This window comes from Leptinotarsa decemlineata, unplaced genomic scaffold, assembly GCF_025532065.1.
Source record: "Leptinotarsa decemlineata unplaced genomic scaffold, Ldec_3_MD MMD2_P_RNA_scaffold_7, whole genome shotgun sequence".
In the NCBI taxonomy this organism is placed as follows: Eukaryota; Metazoa; Arthropoda; class Insecta; order Coleoptera; family Chrysomelidae; genus Leptinotarsa; species Leptinotarsa decemlineata.
The window spans coordinates 1,201,691-1,226,198 of NW_027412534.1; the positions used below are offsets into that span (position 1 = coordinate 1,201,691).

At 34.5% G+C, this 24,508-nt stretch overlaps 1 long non-coding RNA gene and 2 pseudogenes across 1 annotated transcript; all 3 read left to right on the forward strand.

Annotated features, from left to right (window-relative positions):
* The first annotated feature begins 8,485 nt into the window (after positions 1-8,485).
* On the forward strand, positions 8,486-9,394 carry LOC141480233 (serine/threonine-protein kinase MARK2 pseudogene; annotated as a pseudogene).
* Positions 9,395-15,322: 5,928 nt separating this feature from the next.
* On the forward strand, positions 15,323-22,473 carry LOC141480234 (MAP/microtubule affinity-regulating kinase 3 pseudogene; annotated as a pseudogene).
* LOC141480269 (uncharacterized) lies at positions 15,935-16,881 on the forward strand. Its single transcript, XR_012464236.1, has 2 exons — positions 15,935-16,108; positions 16,164-16,881. It is a non-coding gene; the product is annotated as an uncharacterized lncRNA (long non-coding RNA).
* Positions 22,474-24,508: the final 2,035 nt, after the last annotated feature.

The window sequence follows — 24,508 nt, forward strand, 5'->3', positions numbered from 1 at the left end:
AATTAGGTGACTATGGCAGAAGAGGAACCCCCTATCTCTTTTTTCTTCATATGACAAACAGATACCAATATGTATCAATTGACTCGAACAATGTATCAGACTTAAAATCAGTTATATGTAGAGTTCCCCAAGGCTCGGTTCTGGGGCCTCTTTCATTAATCTATTATATAAAAATGGATGTTTGTTTGTTGGTTGGTAAGTGGTAAAGTTCTACTTCGCTCAACCGATCGTGATGAAACTTGACAAGAATGAGTAATTTTTCACAGAGAAGGTTTTTAGGCTATCAATTTTTCTGTAACTCACCACTAGATGGCGCTGTGGAACAATTTTTTGAAAGCACTGTTCTATAACGCTGCGCACGCCTAAGTTCGTTGATTCTGATTCTGTCAAAACATTGGAACATCAGCGATACAGCAACATAGTACTAGTAATATATATATATATATATATATATATATATATATATATATATATATATATATATATATATATATATAAATGATCTCTTTTCCTTCATGTCACCTCATAATTGTTTTGCTTCCGCCGATGATACTACTCTTACGACATCCGGAAAAATCAAGGGTAATTTGGTGCGCGATATAAATCAAATTAAAAAGAATGCTGACATATGGTTCGAAAGAAATAATCTAATGTAGAACGAAAATGAAACTCAAAACATCATTTTTACCTCAAACACTTCTCGGGTCGGAGGACACGGTGTTAAACTCTTAGGCATACATCTAGATAATAATTTGAGCTGGTTAGAGTATATTGAACAACTTAGCATTAAACTGTAACATTTTTTCTTCGGAAATTGAAAGGTATAATCTCTCAACAGGCGCTATTATCAGCTGACTACGCTTTGTTCCATTCTTACATCTAATATGGAACAATTCTCTGGGGAAATAGTACTAAAGCAAATAGGATATTAATGTTACACAAAAAGGTCGTGAGGATATTAACTGGGGCTGATTTCTTAGACTCCTGTCGACCGTTTGATGAAATAATGACAGTACCTTCTATTCATCTATATCAACTTTTGATAGATATTCATAAAAATGAATCAACTTTAAACAGAAATTGTGATTTCCACGATCATGAGACTAGAGGATGTGATTCGTTGAGGAACAGCAGATTCAGACTGAAAAAGTCAAGTAAAAACTCTATCGCTGTCAACTTATACAATATTCTACCTCCCCATGTCAAAATGTTAAATCAATAATTATTCAAAAAGTATCTGAAACATCTATTGATTTCCAATTGTATTCAATATACTGACGAATATATAGCTGTCCCACCCAGAGAAACACAAATGAACGGCGAAACAGTATAATATTCATTCTTGAGTAATAACGTACGTGTGTATATGTGATTTATCTTATTTGTATCTGTAAAGATCAATAAATATTTCTCTCCACTCTTTACTCCACTTGTTGTCAGAAACAAACGTATCCAGGTCAGCTGTCTGGCTACAACCCTGTTCACATGCCAGTACTTTTAAGTAAGACTGAATAACTGAAAGTAGCACCGTTCTGTATTTTCCTATTGAAAACTAGAAAAAATGGAAAGGAACGGCACTCAATGGTTGTACTTCACCAAATGAATGGTTCACAGGCAGCCAACACACGATTCTGTTTTTATTACTAAGTTCCACTTATTAGAAATAGAAAATACAAGATATACTTGTATTGATATAATAAAAGATGAAAGATAGCAGATACAATGACAATTGGCTCCAATTCGAAATTGATGCAAATATTTTAGACCGTCCGCCTTTGTAGTCTGCGATATTCTGTCACAAACAATATTTGACTGTCAACCTATTCCGTTATCTGCGGCCAAAATCAGTTCAGCACCGAACACGCCTGGTGATTTTTACCTCTTGGAGAAGGTACGTGAGATTGTACCTGGTCGGTCTATACATAGTACTCAAATTTCCATATTCCTAAAAAGAAGTACACATCTCATATTCCTGATTCAACCACTTATCATACCGGATTATTTTCAAGCTAGGCCTTTTGAAACGATCTACAACCAAAAGTTTCTTGAAGATATTTTCACAGTCCTTGCTTACGTAAGAAGGGATCCGAAATTTGCCATGAAGCACTCGTTCTTTCAGCACTTGCAGTGTTGAACCGCCAAAGGGTAAAGTTCATGGCAAATTTCGGATCCCTTCTTACGTAAGCAAGGACTGTGAAAATATCTTGAAGAAACTTTTGGTTGTAGATCGTTTCAAAAGGACTAGCTTGGAAATAATCCGGTATGGTAAGTGGTTGAATCAGGAATATGAGATGTGTACCCCTTTTTGGAAATATGGAAATTTGAGTCCTATGTATAGACAGACCAGGTACAATCTCACGTACCTTTCCCAAGAGGTGAAAATCATCAGGCGTGTTCGGTGCTGAACTCATTTTGGCCGCAGATAACGGAACAGGTCGACGGTCAAATATTGTTTGTGACAGAATATCACAGACTACAAAGGCGGATGGTCTAAAATATTTGCATCAATTTCGAATTGAAGCCAATCGTCATTGTATCTGCTATCTTTCATCCTTTATTGTATCATCACAAGTATATCTAGCATTTTTTATTTCTAATAAGTGAAACGTAATAATAAAAACAAAATCATGTGTTGGCTGCCTGTGATCAATTCATTTTGTGAAGTACAATCCGTGCATGCCTCTTCCTATTTTTTCCAGTTTTTAATAGAAAAGTAGAGGAAAGTCCTACTTTCAGTTATTCAGTCTTACTAAGAAGTACTGGCATGTGATCAGGGTTGTAGCTACACAACTGTCCTGGATACGTTTGTTATTGACAACAATACTTGATATGTAAAGAGTGGAGAGAAATACTTATTGATCTTTACAGATACAAATAAGATAAGTCACATATACACACGTACATTATTACTCAAGAATGAATATTATACTGTTTCGCCGTTTATTTGTGTTTCTTTGGGTGGGACAGCTATATATTCGTCAGTAGATTGAACACAATTTGAAATCAATAGATATTTCAGATACTTTCTGAACAATTATTGATTTAACATTTTGACATGGGGAGGTAGAATATTGTATAAGTTGACAGCGATAGAGTTTTTACTTGACTTTTTCAGTCTGAATCTTCTGTCCCACAACGAATCACATGATCTAGTCTCATGATCGTGGAAATCATAATTTCTGTTTAAAGTTGATTCATTTTCATGAATATCTTTCAAAAGTTGATATGAGTATAAGGTACTGTCATTATTTTCATCAAACGGTCTACAGGAGTCTTAGAAATCAGCCCCAGTTGATATCCTCACGACCTTTTTTTGTAACATTAATATCCTATTTGCGTCAGTACTATTTCCCCAGAGAATTTTTCCATATGAGATGTGAGAATGGAACACAGCGTAGTCAGCTGATAATAGCGCCTGTTGAGAGATTATACTTTTCAATTTCCGAAGAAGAAATGTGTATTTCCACAGTTTAATGCTAAGTTGTTCAATATACTCTAACCAGCTCAAATTATCATCTAGATATATGCCTAAGAGTTTAACACCGTGTCTTTCGACCCAAAAAGTGTTTGAGGTGAAAATGATGTGTTGAGTTTCATTTTAGTTCTATATTAGATTATTTCTTTCGAACCATATGTCAGCATTCTTTTTAATTTGATTTATATCGCGCATCAAATTACCCTTGATTTTTCCGGATGTCGTAAGAGTAGTATCATCGGCGGAAGCAAAACAATTATGAGGTGACATGAAGAAAAAGAGATCATTTATATATATTATGAATGAAAGAGGCCCCAGAACTGAGCCTTGGGGAACTCTACATATAACTGGTTTCAAGTCTGATACATTGTTCGAGTCAATTGATACATATTGGTATCTGTTTGTCATATGGAGAAAAAAAGAGATAGGGGGTTCCTCTTATGCCATAGTCACCTAATTTTTTCAGTAGAATAGAATGGGAGACGGATCCCTCCTTACGTAAGCAAGGACTGTGAAAATATCTTGAAGAAACTTTTGGTTGTAGATCGTTTCAAAAGGCCTAGCTTGAAAATAATCCGGTATGATAAGTGGTTGAGTCAGGAATATGAGATGTGTACTTCTTTTTAGAAATATGGGAATTTGAGTCCTATGTATAGTCCGACCAGGTACAATCTCACGTATCTTTTCCAAGAAGTTTTGGCCGCAGATAACGGAACTGGTCGACGGTCAATAATTGTTTGTGACAGAATATCACAGACTACAAAGGCGGATGGTCTAAAATATTTGCATCAATTTCGAATTGAAGCCAATCGTCATTGTATCTGCTATCTTTCATCCTTTATTATATCATTACAAGTATATCTAGCATTTTTTATTTCTAATAAGTGGAACGTAGTAATAAAAACAAAATCATGTGTTGGCTGCCTGTGAACAATTCCTTTTGTGAAGTACAATCCGTGCATGCCTCTTCCTATTTTTTCCAGTTTTTAATAGAAAAGTAGAGGAAAGTCCTACTTTCAGTTATTCAGTCTTACTCAAAAGTACTGGCATGTGATCAGGGTTGTAGCCAGACAGCTGACCTGGATACGTTTGTTTTTGACAACAATACTTGATAGGTAAAGAGTGGAGAGAAATATTTATTGATCTTTACAGATACAAATAAGATATGTCACATATACACACGTGCATTATTACTCAAGAGTGAATATTATACTATTCAACGAAAGTCATTTTTTGTGGAGGAAAAAATCAGTTTTTTATCGACCTTTTTTGGGTGATTGTTACCTTCCACAATCTGAAAAAATATAAAAATTATAATGGAGAACTTTATACAAGTGTAGAAGGGCAAACTTTTTAGTTTACCCCGATAAGTTACTGCGTGAAAATCAAAGTATTTTTCACAAAGAGAAGTCTCCTATTTATCATTAACTTGTCGTATTTAACGATTTTGCCTATCAAAAAAATAATTAAGAAATAATACTTATCTTTTACGTTTCGGAGGCCAAAATCTGCCTCCGTCTTCAGAAATGGATAAAAAAAAATCGAATATATACGCAGTTATTCCTTTTTTGATAGCTTATTTCTTTACTTCTTCGACAGATGTCAAAGAAGTTTTGAAATATGATATTATGTCAATGTTGTTGATTGACAACTGAAACATTCGATGTAATACAAGGTACTCTCCCATATCAGTTTGTTGCCATTTCACCACTAACCAAAGTTTTCTTCAAGATGGGTAGCCAAGTACGGTCTATTTCTAAGGAGCTATTCGAGATACAATTCTCTCCAGACATGAGAATATACGCTGATTCTTTTAGCTTACGTCTCTTAGAATGAGGCTCATAGGTAATCTTTCTTGTCCTATTCCATTCCACCCGATGTTCACCGTCTGATTTTAAAATGTGTTGTGATAATTTTGATCCTGTCAATTGTCTATTTTTTATATAATCTCGATGTTCATTCTCACGCACTCTCAATGGTCTTGAGGTTTCACCAATGTAACTTTTACCACAAGAACAAGGTTTTTTATAAATACAATTTTTTGTTTTTTCTTCAGTGTTGTTGGGTTTTGTATGTGTGAGTATAGATCTCAGTGTATTTTTTGTTTTGAAAGTAGTCTAACATCATATCTATTTCCAATTCGTCTTATTTTTTCAGATAGTCTTGGAATGTAAGGTATAACGTTAGTTGTAAAAGGTGTCGTTGGATGTTGAGTCGGTAATTGTTCAGTTGGATGTTGTTGAATTTGTGAAGATGTTTGTATGTTCGTTTGGTTTTTAATTGACTCTTTATTTTCTATTGAATTTATCGTTGAATTTATGAAAGAATCTGGATAAGCGTTATCTTTCAAAACAGATTTAATTATTGATATTTCATTATTGAGATTTTCGGTTGAATTGCATATCATTTTAGCTCTTTTGTAAAGGCAATTTATTATACCTTTTTTAACACTCGCATGATGATTTGATGTATAGTGGAGATATCTATTTGTATGTGTTTTCTTCCGATAAATATTTGTATCTAATTGATCTGATGACTTCTCCAACATTACATCAAGGAAAGGGAGTCGACAATCTTGTTCAATCTCTATTGTGAATTTTATTGTCGGCTCCCGCTCGTTGATATAATTCAAAAAATATTCAGGTCATCATTGTTTCTATTCCAAACAGCAAAAATATCGTCAACGTATCTCCACCAAACTTTGGGACTATTCTGATAAGTTTCAACAAAAGATTCTTCAAAATACTCCATATATATGTTACTTGAGATGGGAGATAAAGGGGAATCCATAGCCATGCCAAATTCTTGTTGATAGAAATCATCTCTATATTGTAGTTCTAATATATAATTAATATCGAACTTCGTTCGATGTTTTAAAGTTGAGTCATTTTCCAACCTGGATTTGACAATTTGAAGAGTTTTATCAACAGGAACATTCGTGAAAAGACTTTCAACATCAAATCTCATCAGAACATCACCATCACTGAGTGTTATGTCTTTAAGTTTATCTATGAAATGGATTGTATTTTTTAGGAAACTATTACTGTTTCCTAAAATTGGTTTCAAAATTTCCAAAAGGTATCTTCCTAAATTCTGACAGGAAGATGCAATGGAACTAATGGAACTTACAATTGGTCTTAAAGGAAGATTAGCTTTATGTATTTTTGGTAAACCATAGAAATGAGGAGGTTTACTAAAATGAGAAATCAGTTGAGTGCGTTCTGTTTTGGTTAGCATGTCTTTGTATTTAGCCAATGTTCTATAAATTTTTTGTTCAATTGATTTTGTTGGATCATCCTTTAGTTTTTTGTAAACGTTGTTATATTATGTGTTCGGTATGTTGTGTTCGAAATCAACTGAGATAATTTATTTTCATAATCGAGGGTATCCATTATCACTGTGGTATTTTGATATTAGTATCTGAACGAAGGGATGTTATTGAAAGAAAGTTTTTGGCTTTCTACTACTCCATCTTGATACAAAAAATAAGGATGAGGGAGTCTTCCAAAGAAAGAAAGGAAGTAACTCTATACATGGATGTGTATATCATGCAAAGAAGTAACTTCCAGACACAATCTGAAAGAAAGTCCTCCCGAAACAGCTACTTTCATATAATCATTGAATTACACGAGAGAAAAAAAAATCTTTCGAAACAAATACTTCTATATGAACACTGAATTATACAGAAGATACTTTTCTCTACTCAGTTTGTATTTCAAACATTCGTTGTGGAATAAAAATCAGATATCATTCACATGAGTTCTACTTTAAATGAATGGTAACAAATTGCACTTACATAGAACACTGCCATCCTCACTGGTATACACCGATGTTTCGCCTTAAGACATTTGCCCTAAGGATCTTCAATACCAAATTGGATAACATTATAGAAAATACACACACTTTGAACATTGACATACTTTCATATTTCAAAACTTCTTTGACATCTGTCGAAGAAGTAAAGAAATAAGCTATCAAAAAAGGAATAACTGCGTATATATTCGATTTTTTTTTATCCATTTCTGAAGACGGAGGCAGATTTTGGCCTCCGAAATGTAAAAGATAAGTATTATTTCTTAATGATTTTTTTGATAGGCAAAATTGTTAAATACGACAAGTTACTGATAAATAGAAGATTTTTCTTTGTGAAAAATACTTTGATTTTCACGCAGTAACTTATCGGGGTAAACTAAAAAGTTTGCCCTTCTACACTTGTATATAGTTCTCCATTATAATTTTTATATTTTTTCAGATTGTGGAAGGTAACAATTACCCAAAAAAGGTCGATAAAAAAGTAATATTATACTGTTTCGCCGTTTATTTGTGTTTCTCTATCCAGAGACAGCTATATATTCGTCAGTAGATTGAACACAATTTGAAATCAATAGATGTTTCACATACTTTTTGAACAATTATTGATTTAACATTTTGACATGGGGTGGTAAAATATTGTATGAGTTGACACCGATAGAGTTTTTACTTGACTTTTTCAGTCTGAATCTGCTGTCCCTCAACGAATCACATCCTCTAGTCTCATGATCGTGGAAATCACAATTTCTGTTTAAAGTTGATTCATTTTTATGAATATCTATCAGAAGTTGATATAGATGAATATAAGGTACTACAGGAGTCTAAGAAATCAGCCCCAGTTAATATCCTCACGACCTTTTTTTGTAACATCAATATCCTATTTGCGTTAGAACTATTTCCCCAGAGAATTTTTCCATATGAGATGTGAGAAGAAGAAATGTGTATTTCCACAGTTTAATGCTAAGTTGTTCAATATACTCTAACCAGCTTTGGCGGTTTTCATAATATTCATTCTAGTGCTACAGTGTACACACAGTAGAAAAGTTAGTGTTTCTACCATTCATCATATGATCAACCAGTTGTGTGAATGAAATTATAGTTTGTGTATAAGAGTATTATTATTATTATTTGGTCCATTGTTGAAAGAGGATTCTTGTTCAAGAAAAAGTCGTACATACGAAAGTATAACTGAATCTCGAAATGAAGTGTACTTGGAGTCTATTTAGGCATTTTTCTTCACTTCGTAGAAATGAGACGGCAGACGAATCGACTAAGAAAGGCAAAGAATCGATGAAAAGGAAGGATCTAAGAATTGACAAATACAAATCACTCGAGATCATTGGCAAGGGAGCCTTTGCAGAGGTCAATCTAGCCATGCACAAACCCACCGATAGGAAAGTGGCGATCAAGGTCTTCGAAAAGACTCTACTTACGTCCGATTCGATGCAGAAATCGTATAGAGAAGCTAGAATAATGAGAATGTTAGACCATCCGAACATTGTAAAATTGTTTCACGTGATTGGAACGAAAGAAACTTTTCGCATTGTTATGGAATACGTCTCAGGAGGAGACTTATTTAAATATCTTGAACGCCACGGTAGGATGGAAGAGTCTGAAGCCAGAGCGAAGTTTATACAAATTGTCTCTGCGGTGGAGTACTGCCACGAGAAGGGGATCGTCCACCGGGACTTGAAAGATAGCAACATATTGTTGGATAGCGAAATGAACATAAAAGTTGCCGACTTCGGACTATCAAGTGAATTCACCCCAGGATACAAATTAGCTACATTTTGCGGTAGTCCACATTATACAGCACCCGAGATATTGATGGGCATAAAGTATGATGGACCCGAAGTGGATGTTTGGTCATTGGGAGTTATATTATTCGTGCTTGTGACGGGAACTTTACCCTTTGGCGGTTCAACACTACAAGTGCTAAAAGAACGAGTGCTTCATGGCAAATTCCGGATCCCTTCTTACGTAAGCAAGGACTGTGAAAATATCTTGAAGAAACTTTTGGTTGTAGATCGTTTCAAAAGGCCTAGCTTGGAAATAATCCGGTATGATAAGTGGTTGAATCAGGAATATGAGATGTGTACTTCTTTTTAGAAAATTGTTTGTGACGGAATATCGCAGACTACAACGGCGAATGGTCTAAAATGTTTGCATCGATTTCGAATTGAAGCCAATCGTCATTGTATCTGCTATCTTTCATCCTTCATTATATCAATACAAGTATATCTAGCATTTTTATTTCTATTAAGTGGAACGTAGTAATAAAAACAGGATCATGTGTTAGCTGCCTGTGAACAATTCCTTTTGTAAGTACAATCCGTGCATGCCTTTTCCTATTTTTCCAGGTTTAATAGAAAAGTAGAGGAAAATCCTACTTTCAGTTATTCAGTCTTACTTAGAAGTACTGGCATGTGATGAGGGTTGTAGCCAGACAGCTGACCTGGATACGTTTGTTTTTGACAACAATACTTGATAGATAAAGAGTGGAGAGAAATATTTATTGATCTTTACAGATACAAATAAGATATGTCACATATACACACGTACATTGTTACTCAAGAATGAATATTATACTATTCAACGAAAGTCATTTTTTGTGGAGAAAAAAATCAGTTTTTTATCGACCTTTTTCGGGTGATTGTTACCTTCCACAATCTGGAAAAATATAAAAATTATAATGGAGAACTTTATACAAGTGTAGAAGGGCAAACTTTTCAGTTTACCCCAATAAGTTACTGCGTGAAAATCAAAGTATTTTTCACAAAGAAAAATATTCTATTTATCAGTAACTTGTCGTATTTAACAATTTTGCCTATCAAAAAAATTATTGGAAAATAATACTTATCTTTTACGTTTCGGAGGCCAAAATCTGCCTCCGTCTTCAGAAATGGACAAAAAAAAATCGAATATATACGCAGTTATTCCTTTTTTGATAGCTCATTTCTTTACTTCTTCGACAGATGTCAAAGAAGTTTTGAAATATGAAATTATGTCAATAATGTTGATTGACAACTGAAACATTCGATGTAATACAAGGTACTCTCCGATATCAGTTTGTTGCCATTTCGCCACTATCCAAAGTTTTCTTCAAAATGGGTAGCCAAGTACGGTCTATTTCTAAAGAGCTATTCGAGATACAATTCTCTCCAGACATGAGAATATACGCTGATTCTTTTAGCTTACGTCTCTTAAAATGAGGCTCATTGGTAATCTTTCTTGTCCTATTCCATTCCACCCGATGTTCACCGTCTGATTTTAAAATGTGTTCTGATAATTCTGATCCTGTCAATTGTCTATTTTATATATAATCTCGATGTTCATTCTCACGCACTTTCAATGGTCTTGAGGTTTCACCAATGTAACTTTTACCACAAGAACAAGGTATTTTATAAATACAATTTTTTGTTTTTTCTTCAGTGTTGTTGGGATTTGTATGTGTGAGTATAGATCTCAGTGTATTTTTTTTTGAAAGTAGTACTAACATCTATTTCCAATTCGTCTTATTTTTCCAGATAATCTTGGAATGTATGGTATAACGTTAGTTGTAAAAGGTGTCGTTGGATATTGAGTCGGTAATTGTTTAGTTGGATGTTGTTGAATTTGTGAAGATGTTTGTATGTTCGTTTGGTTTTTAATTGACTCTTTATTTTCTATTGAATTTATCGTTGAATTTATGAAAGAATCTGTATAAGCGTTATCTTCCAAAACAGATTTAATTAATGATATTTCTTTATTGAGATTCTCGGTTGAATTGCATATCATTTCAGCTCTTTTGTAAAGGCCATTTATTATACCTTTTTCAACACTCGCATGATGATTTGATATATAGTGGAGATATCTATTTGTATGTGTTTTCTTCCGATAAACATTTGTATCAAAGTGATCTGATGACTTCTCCAACATTACATCAAGGAAAGGGAGTCGAACATCTTGTTCAATCTCTATTGTGAATTTTTTTGTCGACTCCCGCTCGTTGATATAATTAAAAAAATATTCAGGTCATCATTGTTTCTATTCCAAACAGCAAAAATATCGTCAAAGTATCTTCACCAAACTTTGGGACCATTCTGATAAGTTTCAACAAAAGATTCTTCAAAATACTCCATATATATGTTACTTAAGATGGGAGATAAAGGGGAACCCATAGCCATGCCAAATTCTTGTTGATAGAAATCATCTCTATATTGTAGTTCTAATATAGAATTAACATCCAACTTCGTTCGATGTTTTAAAGTTGATTCATTTTCCAACCTGGATTTGACAATTTGAAGAGTTTTATCAACAGGAACATTCGTGAAAAGACTTTCAACATCAAATCTCATCAGAACATCACCATCACTGAGTGTTATGTCTTTAAGTTTATCTATGAAATGGGTTGTATTTCTGAGGAAACGATTACTGTTTCCTGAAATTGGTTTCAAAATTTCCAAAAGGTATCTTGCTAATTTCTGACAGGGAGATGCAATGAAACTTACAATTGTTCTTAAAGGAAAATTAGCATTATGTATTTTTGGTAATCCATAGAAATGAGGAGGTTTACTAAAATGACAAATTAGTTGAGTGCGTTCTGTTTTGGTTAGCATGTCTTTATATTTAGCCAATGTTCTATAAATTTTTTGTTCAATTGATTTAGTTGGATCATCCTTTAGTTTTTTGTAAACGTTTTTTGTTATATTATGTGTTCGGTATGTTGTGTTCGAAATCAACTGAGATAATTTATTTTTATAATCGAGGGTATCTATTATCACTGTGGCATTACCTTTATCAGCTGGAAGTATTTTGATATTAGTATCTCAACGAAGGGATGTTATTGAAAGAAAGTTTTTGGCTTTCTACTACTCCATCTTGATACAAAAAAAAGAAGGATGAGGGAGTCTTCCAAAGAAAAGAAGGAAGTAACTATACATGGATGTGTAGATCATGCAAAGAAGTAACTTTCAGACACAAACTGAAAGAAAGTCCTCCTGAAACAGCTACTTTCATATAAACATTGAATTATACGAAAGTAATTAAATTCTTTCGAAACAAATACTTCTATATGAATACTGAATTATACAGAAGATACTTTTCTCTACTCAGTTTGTATTTCAAACATTCGTTGTGGAATAAAAATCAGATATCATTCACATGAGTTCTACTTTAAATGAATGGTAACAAATTGCACTTACATAGAACACTGCCATCCTCACTGGTATACACCGATGTTTCGCCTCAAGACACTTGCCCTAAGGCTCTTCAGTACCAAATTGGATAACATTATAGAAAATACACACACTTTGAACCAATGTTCAATACATAATTTTATATTTCAAAACTTCTTTGACATCTGTCGAAGAAGTAAAGAAATAAGCTATCAAAAAAGGAATAACTGCTTATATATTCAATTTTTGTTTATCCATTTCTGAAGACGGAGGCAGATTTTGGCCTCCGAAACGTAAAAGATAAGTATTATTTCTTAATAATTTTTTTGATAGGCAGAATTGTTAAATACGACAAGTTACCGATAAATAGAAGATTTTTCTTTGTGAAAAATACTTTGATTTTTACGCAGTAACTTATCGGGGTAAACTAAAAAGTTTGCCCTTCTACACTTGTATAAAGTTCTCCATTATAATTTTTATATTTTTTCAGATTGTGGAAGGTAACAATTACCCAAAAAATGTCGATAAAAAAGTAATATTATACTGTTTCGCCGTTTATTTGTGTTTCTCTGGGTGGGACAGCTATATATTCGTCAGTAGATTGAACACAATTTGAAATCAATAGATGTTTCAGATACTTTTTGAACAATTATTGATTGAACATTTTGACATGGGGAGGTAAAATATTTTATAAGTTGACACCGATAGAGTTTTTACTTGACTTTTTCAGTCTGAATCTGCTGTCCCCCAACGAATCACATTCTCTAGTCTCATGATCGTGGAAATCACAATTTCTGTTTAAAGTTGATTCATTTTTATGAATATCTATCAGAAGTTGATATAGATGAATATAAGGTACTGTCATTATTTTCATCAAATGGTCTACAGGAGTCTAAGAAATCAGCCCCAGTTAATATCCTCACGACCTTTTTTTGTAACATTAATATCCTATTTGCGTTAGTACTATTTCCCCAGAGAATTTTTCCATATGGTATGTGAGAATGGAACAAAGCGTAGTTAGCTGATAATAGCGCCTGTTGAGAGGTTATACCTTTCAATTTCCGAAGAAGAAATGTGTATTTCCACAGTTTAATGCTAGTTGTTCAATATACTCTAACCAGCTCAAATTATCATCTAGATATATGCCTAAGAGTTTAACACCGTGTCCTCCGACCCGAGAAGTGTTTGAGGTAAAAATGATATGTTGAGTTTCATTTCCGTTCTACATTAGATTATTTCTTCTGAACCATATGTCAGCATTCTTTTGATTTATATCGCGCACCAAATTATCCTTGATTTTTCCGGATGTCGTAAGAGTAGTATCATCGGCGGAAGCAAAACAATTATGAGGTGACATGAAGGAAAAGAGATCATTTATATATATATATATTACTAGTACTATGTTGCTGTATCGCTGATGTTCCAATGTTTTGACAGAATCAGAATCAACGAACTTAGGCGTGCGCAGCGTTATAGGACAGTGCTTTCAAAAAATTGTTCTACAGCGCCATCTAGTGGTGAGTTACAGAAAAATTGATAGCCTAAAAACCTTCTCTATGAAAAATTACTCATTCATGTCAAGTTTCATCACGATCGGTTGAGCAATGTAGAGCTTTATCACTTACCAACCAACAAACATCCATTGTTATATAATAGATGAATGAAAGAGGCCCTATAACCGAGCCTTGGGGAACTCTACATATAAATGGTTTAAAGTCTGATACATTGTTCGAGTCACTCGATACATATTGGTATCTTTTTGTCATATGAAAAAAAAAGAGATAGGGGGGTTCCTCTTATGCTCAGTCACCTAATTTTTTAGTAGAATAGAATGGGAGACGTAATCGAATGCTTTTGTTAGATGACATAAAGCAGCAAAAGTGTGTTCTTCTTGAAAAAAATTATATAAAATGATTAGAAATCCCAGAAACATTTAAAAAAGAAGAATTAAAAATGAATAGTTGAAAATAATAATTATATTAAGCAAAAATAACCTGAAGTGAAATAATAGTGAAATAAAATACAAGTAAAATAGAACGATTGAACAAAAATCAAAATTGAAGAAATGGAAATAAAAATGTTGAGAGATTCCAAGCCACGTTAGTTCACGACGTTTCGATTGTTAGTATTTACAATTGTCTTCGGGTGATGACTGGACTGATTCCTCCGAGAGATGACTATTTATGGGTCGTTCGAGTACTTTTACTAATCCCCGCTTTCCATTTTTCCGCTTCACTGGTTCAGTGAGAGATGATCGTTTGGCGGGAGTTGGCCATTTTTCGCTTGATGATGGGTTTCCATATGTTGCGTATTTCTACGCTGGCTTGGCTGAATACGTTGTTGGACAACATGTATATGAATTTTATCCTAAACCAATGTTCCCCTCTGTGCATGATCTCAGCTTGGGACCACTCGATGTTGTGTTGATGAGTCCAAACATGGTTTGCTATTCCTGATTGCAATACCATAATGATACAATTTTCTGAGCAGTATTTCATTACTAATATAATCGAATGTTTGGGATAAATCACAACATACTGCTGCCGTGAAATCACGATAATTATAATAATATTGTTATGAACTTTGCTCAGAAGGAACAATATGGCGTCGTTAGTACTTTCAGGTACCTGTGCAGATAGGTATCCACTACCTACTTTCAGGCACCTTAACAGGTAGATGGTCGGTTTTCATAATATTCATTCTAGTGCTACAGTGTTCACACAGTAGAAAAGTAAATGTTTCTACCATTCATTATATGATCAACGAGTTGTGTGAATGAAATTATAGTTTGTGTATAAGTACGAAATATTTGGTCCATTGTGGAAAGAGGATTCTTGTTCAAGAGAAAGTAGTACATGCGAAAGTATAAGTGAATCTCGAAATGAAGTGTACTTGGAGTTTATTTAGGCATTTTTCTTCACTTCGTAGAAATGTGACGGAAGACGAATCGACTAAGAAAGGCAAAGACTCGATGAAAAGGAAGGATCTAAAAATTGACAAGTACAAATCAGTCGAGATCATTGGCAAGGGAGCCTTTGCAGAAGTCAATCTAGCCATGCACAAACCCACCGGTGGGAAAGTGGCGATCAAGATCTTCGAAAAGACTCTACTTACGTCCGATTCGATGCAGAAATTGTATAGAGAGGCTAGAATAATGAGAATGTTAGACCATCCGAATATTGTAAAATTGTTTCATGTGATTGAAACGAAAAAAACTTTTCGCATTGTTATGGAATACGTCTCGGGAGGGGACTTATTTAAATATCTTGAACGCCACGATAGGATGGAAGAGTCGGAAGCCAGAGTGAAGTTTATACAAATTGTTTCTGCGGTGGAGTACTGCCACGAGAAGAGGATCGTCCACCGGGACTTGAAAGATAGCAACATTTTGTTGGACAGCGAAATGAACATAAAAGTAACCGACTTCGGACTATCAAATGAATTCACGCCAGGATACAAATTAAATACATTTTGCGGTAGTCCCCATTGTTCAGTATTTATATTCATTATTATTTGTTTACTCTCTCATTTACCCTGTATATAATTATATTTAGTTTGATGTTCAGTTGTTGTAACTAAAACAAAGAGAATAAAAAAAAACTTTTTTGACTGACATTGAATTTCAATATTTCGTTCTTCGAGACCGGATTTAACTTAGATATTCCAGGTAAAATACAACATTAATTGGTCCTTCGAGACCGGATTTAACTTAGATATTCCAGGTAAAATACAACATTAATTGGTCCTTCTACGCCTTTACCGAATCAACCTATTGAGATATGTCAAAAAATCGAAGAAGCGAGAGATTAGCGGAAAAACGGGAAAAGGAAGCGATTTCTATCAGTAGTGAAAGGGAACAAGACAACATTTCTTCCCGTGGCTTACAGTTGGAGCAGAGTAATGACATTGATGACAAAAACTCCACTTGTAAGTACTCACATGCAGACAGCAAGAAGAAAATGTCACGGCAGGGTTCCATTCAAGAAAAGAAATCGATTAAGTCCAAAACTAGTAGCGCCCGTTCAGAAAAAGTCAAAAAAGAATTGATGATTCAGACAGAAATCAAGAAGAAAGAATTGGAGCAGAAATTATTGAAGAAAGAACAAGAGATTCTCGACTTACAATTAGCCTTCAAGTTGTCACAAATAGAATATGAATCTTCGGATGTATCAGTGGAAGATGAGTCTCCATCATGTGGATCAGGGTCAGTGATTAACAATGGTTCGAATGTTCAAAAATGGGTAAACGAGTTCACTTGGAATGGTAATAATGACACAAAAAATTACACGCCTTGCTGTTCTCAGGTATGTGAACCATTTTCTACATTGTCAAACGCAGAAATATATCCTACTCCTAAAAATGCAAACAACTGTCAAAATGACGTTAGGAAAAATTTCAATTCACGAGAAATGTCTAGTCAATCAATTGACAATAATGACATAAAGAAAATTTTGACTAGACAGAGTGTTCCGAAAGACTTGCCGAATTTTAATGGGGATCCTACAGAGTGGCCCAATTTCATTCACCAGTTTGAAAATTCTACTGCTTTGTGTGGTTATTCAAATGAGGAGAATCAAAGCAGGTTACAGAAATGTCTTAAAGGTCCTGCCAAAAAAATAACACAAGCATTATTAATACTACCGCAAAATGTTGATAAAGTAATAGAATTATTAAAAAATAGATTTGGTCGATCTGAACATATTATTACTTTATTACTCGATCGTTTGAGAAAATTTCCAATAATTAAGGAAGACAAATTAGATATTTTGATAGCATTTTCAGACGAAGTTAAAAATTTTGTATATACTGTCCAGTCATTGGAGGAGAATGAACACTTATGTAATCCTTTGCTATTACAAGAACTTCTGAATAAATTACCGACTTCTTACGAATTGAATTGGGTAGAATATATTACTGAGAAGACAGTGAAAAATAAACTCATTGAATTTTGTTCATGGTTAGGATCTAAAGCTAATGCAGCTTGTCAACTTCAAATTCCACAAATTTCAGAATTCAAGGCTAATAAAGAAAATTACAGAAATAAAGATATCACTTTAGCCACAAAATATGTTAGCAAAAAATGCATTTGCTGTAAAGATCAATTTCATGGTTTATTTTCATGTCATGTTTTCAAGTCGTTTTCCGTTGATGAAAGATGGTCCTTTGCGACAAAGAATAGAATTTGTTTTTCTTGCCTGACACCTTTTCATGGTTTGAAAAATTGTAGAAGAAAAAAGATATGTACAGTAGATGGATGCAAGAGAGTACATCATGAGCTTTTACATAAAAATGAAGAGAATAGAGAAACAAATTCTACTTCGCAAGTCACTGATATTGAAACCAATTGTCATATTTCATCAAATAGACGAGTGTTACTGAAAATTTTACCAGTCTCTATTTCGAATGGCAAAAAAGAAATTGATACATATGCTCTTTTGGACGATGCTAGTACCATAACTTTAATTGATAAAGATCTCGCTGATGATTTGGATCTTGATGGTCCTCAAAAGTCTTTATGTATCCAATGGACAAATAATCAGACAGAAGAGCAGGATGACTCAAGAATTGTTACTTTCAAAATATCGTCAAAAACGTGTAATTCTAATTCGAATTTTTATTTGAGGCATGTTCGAACGATCAAAAATCTTTCATTGCCAAAACAAACTGTCGATATTGATCAGATTTCTTTGAAATATCCTTATATTGACAACAAAATACAATCTATGATCGATGTACGTCCTAAAATTTTGATTGGTCAAGACAATTGGCCATTGTTGGTAAGCAAGAAAATAATTTCGGGGCCTTGGCATGGACCCGCACTCACGAAAACATTGTTAGGTTGGGTAGTTCACGGAAATTTACATCATAGTAATGATAATATGAATACATTTGTTTGTTTTGTGGATTTGAAAGAAAAAGATGAATTAGACATTCTCCATGACCTGATTAAAGAACAATGGAAAATGGAATCATTTCCTACTTCAAGACAATCTTTATCCAGAGAAGACATTAGAGCTCAAGAGATCATGGATTCTACAATGCGGAGAATAGGTGACACGTTTGAAACAGGACTGCTTTGGAAAAAGAGTAATCATCATTTACCGGAAAGTAAAAAAAATGCCATGAGAAGACTCGTTTGTACGGAAAGGAGAATGCACAAAGATGAAGAATTTGGTCGAATGTATTGCGAAAAGTTTGAAGATATGATTAAGAAAAATTATTTATCGAAAATTTCTAATGCAGAAGATAATCTCAACGACGGAAAAATCTGGTATTTGCCACACTTCGGTGTCATGAATCCAAACAAACCCAATAAATTACGAATCGTATTTGATGCCTCTTCGAAAAGTAATGGTAATTCCTTAAACGACTTTCTGCTGACAGGACCGGATTTGTACAATTCACTTCAAACAATTCTTTTGAATTTTAGAATCAAAAGATATGCGTTTTCAGCAGACATCAAAGAAATGTTTTTGAGAGTGAATGTCCGAAAAGAAGACAGATCAGCACAGAGAATTTTATACAGAGGAATGCGAAAAGATGATGATCCAGATGTATATGAAATAAATGTGGTATTTTTTGGTTCATCGTGTGGCCCGTGTTTAGCCCAGGAGGCCAAGAACAGAAATGCCAAAGAATTCCAAGAAGAATATCCTGAAGCGGTCAAAGCCATCATCAATGATCATTATATGGATGATTATCTTGGAGGAGCAGATAATGTCCAGGAGGCAAAACAATTGATAAGGGACGTAATATATGTACATAGTAAAGGTGGATTCACTATATGTAATTGGATTTCCAATAACCCGATTTTATTTCAAGACATAGATGACTCACTATTGGCCAAATTTGACGAAAATTTGAATTCTTCAGAGGAAAGAATTTTGGGTATATGGTGGAACCCCAAAAAAGATATCTTTCAATTCAAAACAAAATTCCATAAAATTGACAAAAATTTATTGGAAGGTAACAGAAGACCGACAAAACGAGAAGTACTCAAGATCGTCATGTCAGTCTTCGATCCCCTCGGATTTCTCGCAAACTTTTTGATACAAGGTAAAATCATATTACAGAAAACATGGAGAAGTCAGATAGGATGGGACGACGAAATACCAGACAGTTTGATTATCAAATGGGAGAAATTCATACAAGATTTGAGGAAAGTTGATGATTTTAAATTGCCAAGACAATATTGTGAAATGAATAGGTCCGATTCTGAAATTCAGCTTCATATCTTCTGTGATGCCTCTGAGAATGCGTATGCAAGTGTCGCATATTTGAGATGGTCTGGAAAAGATGGCATTAAAGTTTGTTTTTTGAACGCACGAACCAGAGTATCACCAATAAAACCACTATCTATACCAAGACTTGAACTACAGGCAGCATTAATTGGATCACGGCTGGGTTCAAGCTTAAAAAGCGTTTTGAACTTAAAAATTGATGATACAATATATTGGACTGACTCGAAAACAGTATTATATTGGATTCGATCGGAAGCTCGACGCTTCAAAATGTTCGTAGCGCAACGTTTGGGAGAAATTCAAGAGCTCACGAATACTTGTGATTGGAGATATGTTGGAACAAAAGAAAACGTGGCAGATGAAGCAACAAAGCAGTACTCGAAGATGGATTTTTCTCCTGACTGTAGGTGGTTGAAGGGACCAGAATTTTTGTACATGACCGCAGAATTTTGGCCTGTGGAAGAAAAATTCAGAACAAATAATAATGGACAAGAAGTAGACTTAGAAGAAAATAATGTACTGGTTCATGTAAATATGAACGATAAAGGAAATGTAGTTACGACTGATCCAAATAAATTCTCTAAATGGCAAAAATTATTGAGATCAACCGCTTGGATATATAGATTCATACAAAATTGTAAAACAAGAGCAAAAACTTCAGGTGAATTAGAAGTATCAGAATTAAATCAAGCTGAAAAAAATCTACTTAGCAGATGTCAAGAGGAAACATTTAGTGAAGAAATGAAATCTTTGAGAATTCATGGCATTGTGAAAAATACGAGTCGCCTGTATACATTGGATTGTTTCCTTGATGAAGAAGGCTTGATCAGATTGGGTGGAAGATTAGATAACTCCAAACTTTTAGATGAATATGTGAGAAGACCGATAATTTTAGACCCGAAACACAAAATTACGAAACTGCTTATATTTTATTATCACGAGAAGTTCAATCACCATGGACAAGACACTGTATTCAATAGCATGAGACAAAAGTTTTGGATACTACGTATGCGACAAGCTATCCGCAGTTGCTGGACAAACTGCCAAAAGTGTAAGAACAGGAAATCCTTGCCGAAACCTCCGATTATGGGACAGCTTCCAACATGTAGAATAGAACGGACAGTGAGACCTTTTATAAAAACTGGAGTTGATTATTTTGGACCTCTTTTAGTTTCAGTCAAGAGAAGTCGGGAGAAGCGATATGGGGTGATATTCACTTGTATGGTTACACGAGCAATTCACTTAGAGATTGCACACGACCTGAGCACGGATGGTTTCATTCATGTTTTTCGACAATTTGGTAGTAGACGAGGTTTTCCGCAAGAGATGTATAGTGACAATGGAGGGAATTTTAAAGGAAGTGACAGAGAACTTCAAAAAAGTTTGGAATCGTTTGACCAAAATAAAATAAAGGAATTTTGTACGCTGAAAAATGTGAAATGGTTTTTCAATCCGCCATTAGCTCCTTTCATGGGTGGATCATGGGAGAGTTTGATAAAATCTATCAAGAAAAATGTGTCGGAAGTTCTTACAACAAGATACCCCCAGGAATATGTTTTAAGGACAGTATTTGCAGAAGTTGAGAATATTTTGAACTCGAGACCACTTACCCATGTACCCAATGATCCAGATGATATGGAGGCTCTAACTCCAAATCATTTTTTGATTGGAACTTGTTATTCAGCGTTACCTTGTGCTGAAACTGATGAAAGGGATTTGTGTTTATTGAACAAATGGAAGGCAGCACAAAAGCTCACAGATTTATTTTGGCAAAGGTGGGCTAAAGAATATCTACCATCTCTAGCAAAACGAGATAAATGGCACCAGCAGAGAAGAAATGTCAAAATAGGGGATATTGTTCTATTTTATGACTCCAATAGTCCACGAAACATTTGGCTGAAAGGAAGAATTACAAATGTTCACCCTGGGAAGGATGGCAAAATCAGAGTGGTTGATGTTGTTACAGCTTCTGGAACAACATTCAAGCGAGCTGTATCTACACTTTGCATACTTGATGTATTCAAAGAGAAGTCTCCCGAGAATAATCAGATTTGAAGTAATTTCTTTCATTCGAATCAATTACTGCGGGAGAGAATGTTCAGTATTTATATTCATTATTATTTGTTTACTCTCTCATTTACCCTGTATATAATTATATTTAGTTTGATGTTCAGTTGTTGTAACTAAAACAAAGAGAATAAAAAAAAACTTTTTTGACTGACATTGAATTTCAATATTTCGTTCTTCGAGACCGGATTTAACTTAGATATTCCAGGTAAAATACAACACCCATTTTGCAGCACCCGAAATTTTTCTTCGCATAAAATATGATGGACCCGAAGTGGATGTTTGGTCATTGGGAGTTATACTATTCGTGCTTGTGACGGGAACTTTACCCTTTGGCGATTCAACACTACAAGTGCTAAAAGAACGAGTGCTTCATGGCAAATTTCGGATCCCTTCTTACGTAAGCAAGGACTGTGAAAATATCTTGAAGAAACTTTTGGTTGTAGATCGTTTCAAAAGGCCTAGCTTGGAAGTAATCCGGTATGATAAGTGGTTGAGTCAGGAATATGAGATGTGTACTTCTTTTTAGAAATATGGGAATTTGACCGACCGATGTATAGACCGACCAGGTACAATCTCACGTATCTTTTCCAAGAAGTAAAAACCACCAGGCGTGTTCGGTGCTGAACTCATTTTGGCCGCAGATAACGGAACAGGTCGACGGTCAAATATTGTTTGTGACAGAATATCACAGACTACAAAGGCGGATAAAATATTTGCATCAATTTCGAATTGAAGCCAATCGTCATTGTATCTGCTATCTTTCATCCTTTATTATATCATTACAAGTATATTTAGCATTTTTTATTTCTTATAAGTGGAACGTAGTAATAAAAACAAAATCGTGTGTTGGCTGCCTGTGAACCATTCATTTGGTGACGTAAAACCATTGGGTGCCGTCCCTTTCCATTTTTTCCAGTTTTCAATAGGAAAGTACAGAACGGTAAAGAGTGGAGAGAAATATTTATTGATCTTTACAGATACGAATAAAATAAGTCACATATACACACGTACATTATTACTCAAGAATGAATATTATACTGTTTCGCCGTTTATTTGTGTTTCTCTGGGTGGGACAGCTATATATTCGTCAGTAGATTGAACACAATTGGAAATCAATAAATGTTTCAGGTACTTTTTGAATAATTATTGATTTAACATTTTGACATGGGGAGGTAGAATATTGTATAAGTTGACACCGATAGAGTTTTTACTTGACTTTTTCAGTATGAATCTGCTGCCCCTCAACGAATCACATCCTCTATTCTCATGGTCGTGGAAATCACAATTTCTGTTCAAAGTTGATTCATTTTTATGAATATCTATGAAAAGTTGATATAGATGAATAGAAGGTACTGTCATTATTTTCATCAAACGGTCTACAGGAGTCTAAGAATTCAGCCCCAGTTAATATCCTCACGACCTTTTTTTTGTAACATTAATATCCTATTTGCTTTAGTACTATTTCCCCAGAGAATTGTTCCATATGAGATGTGAGAATGAAACAAAGCGTAGTTAGCTGATAATAGCGCCTATTGAGAGATTATACCTTTCAATTTCCGAAGAAGAAATGTTACAGTTTAATGCTAAGTTGTTCAATATACTCTAACCAGCTCAAATTATCATCTAGATGTATGCCTAAGAGTTTAACACCGTGTCCTCCGACCCGAGAAGTGTTTGAGGTAAAAATGATGTGTTGAGTTTCATTTTCGTTCTACATTAGATTATTTCTTCTGAACCATATGTCAGCATTCTTTTGAATTTGATTTATATCGCGCACCAAATTACCCTTGATTTTTCCAGATGTCGTAAGAGTAGTATCATCGGCGGAAGCAAAACAGTTATGAGGTGACATGAAGGAAACGAGATCATTTATATATATTACTAGTACTATGTTGCTGTATCGCTGATGTTCCAATGTTTTGACAGAATCAGAATCAACGAACTTAGGCGTGCGCAGCGTTATAGAACAGTGCTTTCAAAAAATTGTTCTACAGCGCCATCTAGTGGTGAGTTACAGAATAATTGATAGCTCCAAAACCTTCTCTGTGAAAAATTACTCATTCATGTCAAGTTTCATCACGATCGGTTTAGCGAAGTAGAACTTTATCACTTACCAACCAACAAACAAACATCCATTTTTATATAATAGATGAATGAAAGATGCCTCAGAACCGAGCCTTGGGGAACTCTACATCTAACTGGTTTCAAGTCTGATACATTGTTCGAGTCAATTGATACATATTGGTATCTGTTTGTCATATGAAGAAAAAAGAGATAGAGGGTTCCTCTTCTGCCATAGTCTAGAGAAGCTAGAATAAGGAGAATGTTAGACCATCCGAACATAGTGAAATTGTTCCATGTGATTGAAACGAAAAAAACATTTCGCATTGTTATGGAATACGTCTCGGGAGGGGACTTACTTAAATATCTTGAACGCCACGGTAGGATGGAAGAGTCGGAAGCCAGAGTGAAGTTTATACAAATTGTCTCTGCGGTGAAGTACTGAACATAAAAAATGCCGACTTCGGACTATCAAGTGAATTCACCCCAGGATACAAATTAGCTACATTTTGCGGTAGTCCACATTATACAGCACCCGAGATATTGATGGACATAAAATATGATGGACCCGAAGTGGATGTTTGGTCACTGGGAGTTATATTATTCGTGCTTGTGACGGGAACTTTACCCTTTGGCGGTTCAACACTACAAGTGCTAAAAGAACGAGTGCTTCATGGCAAATTTCGGATCCCTCC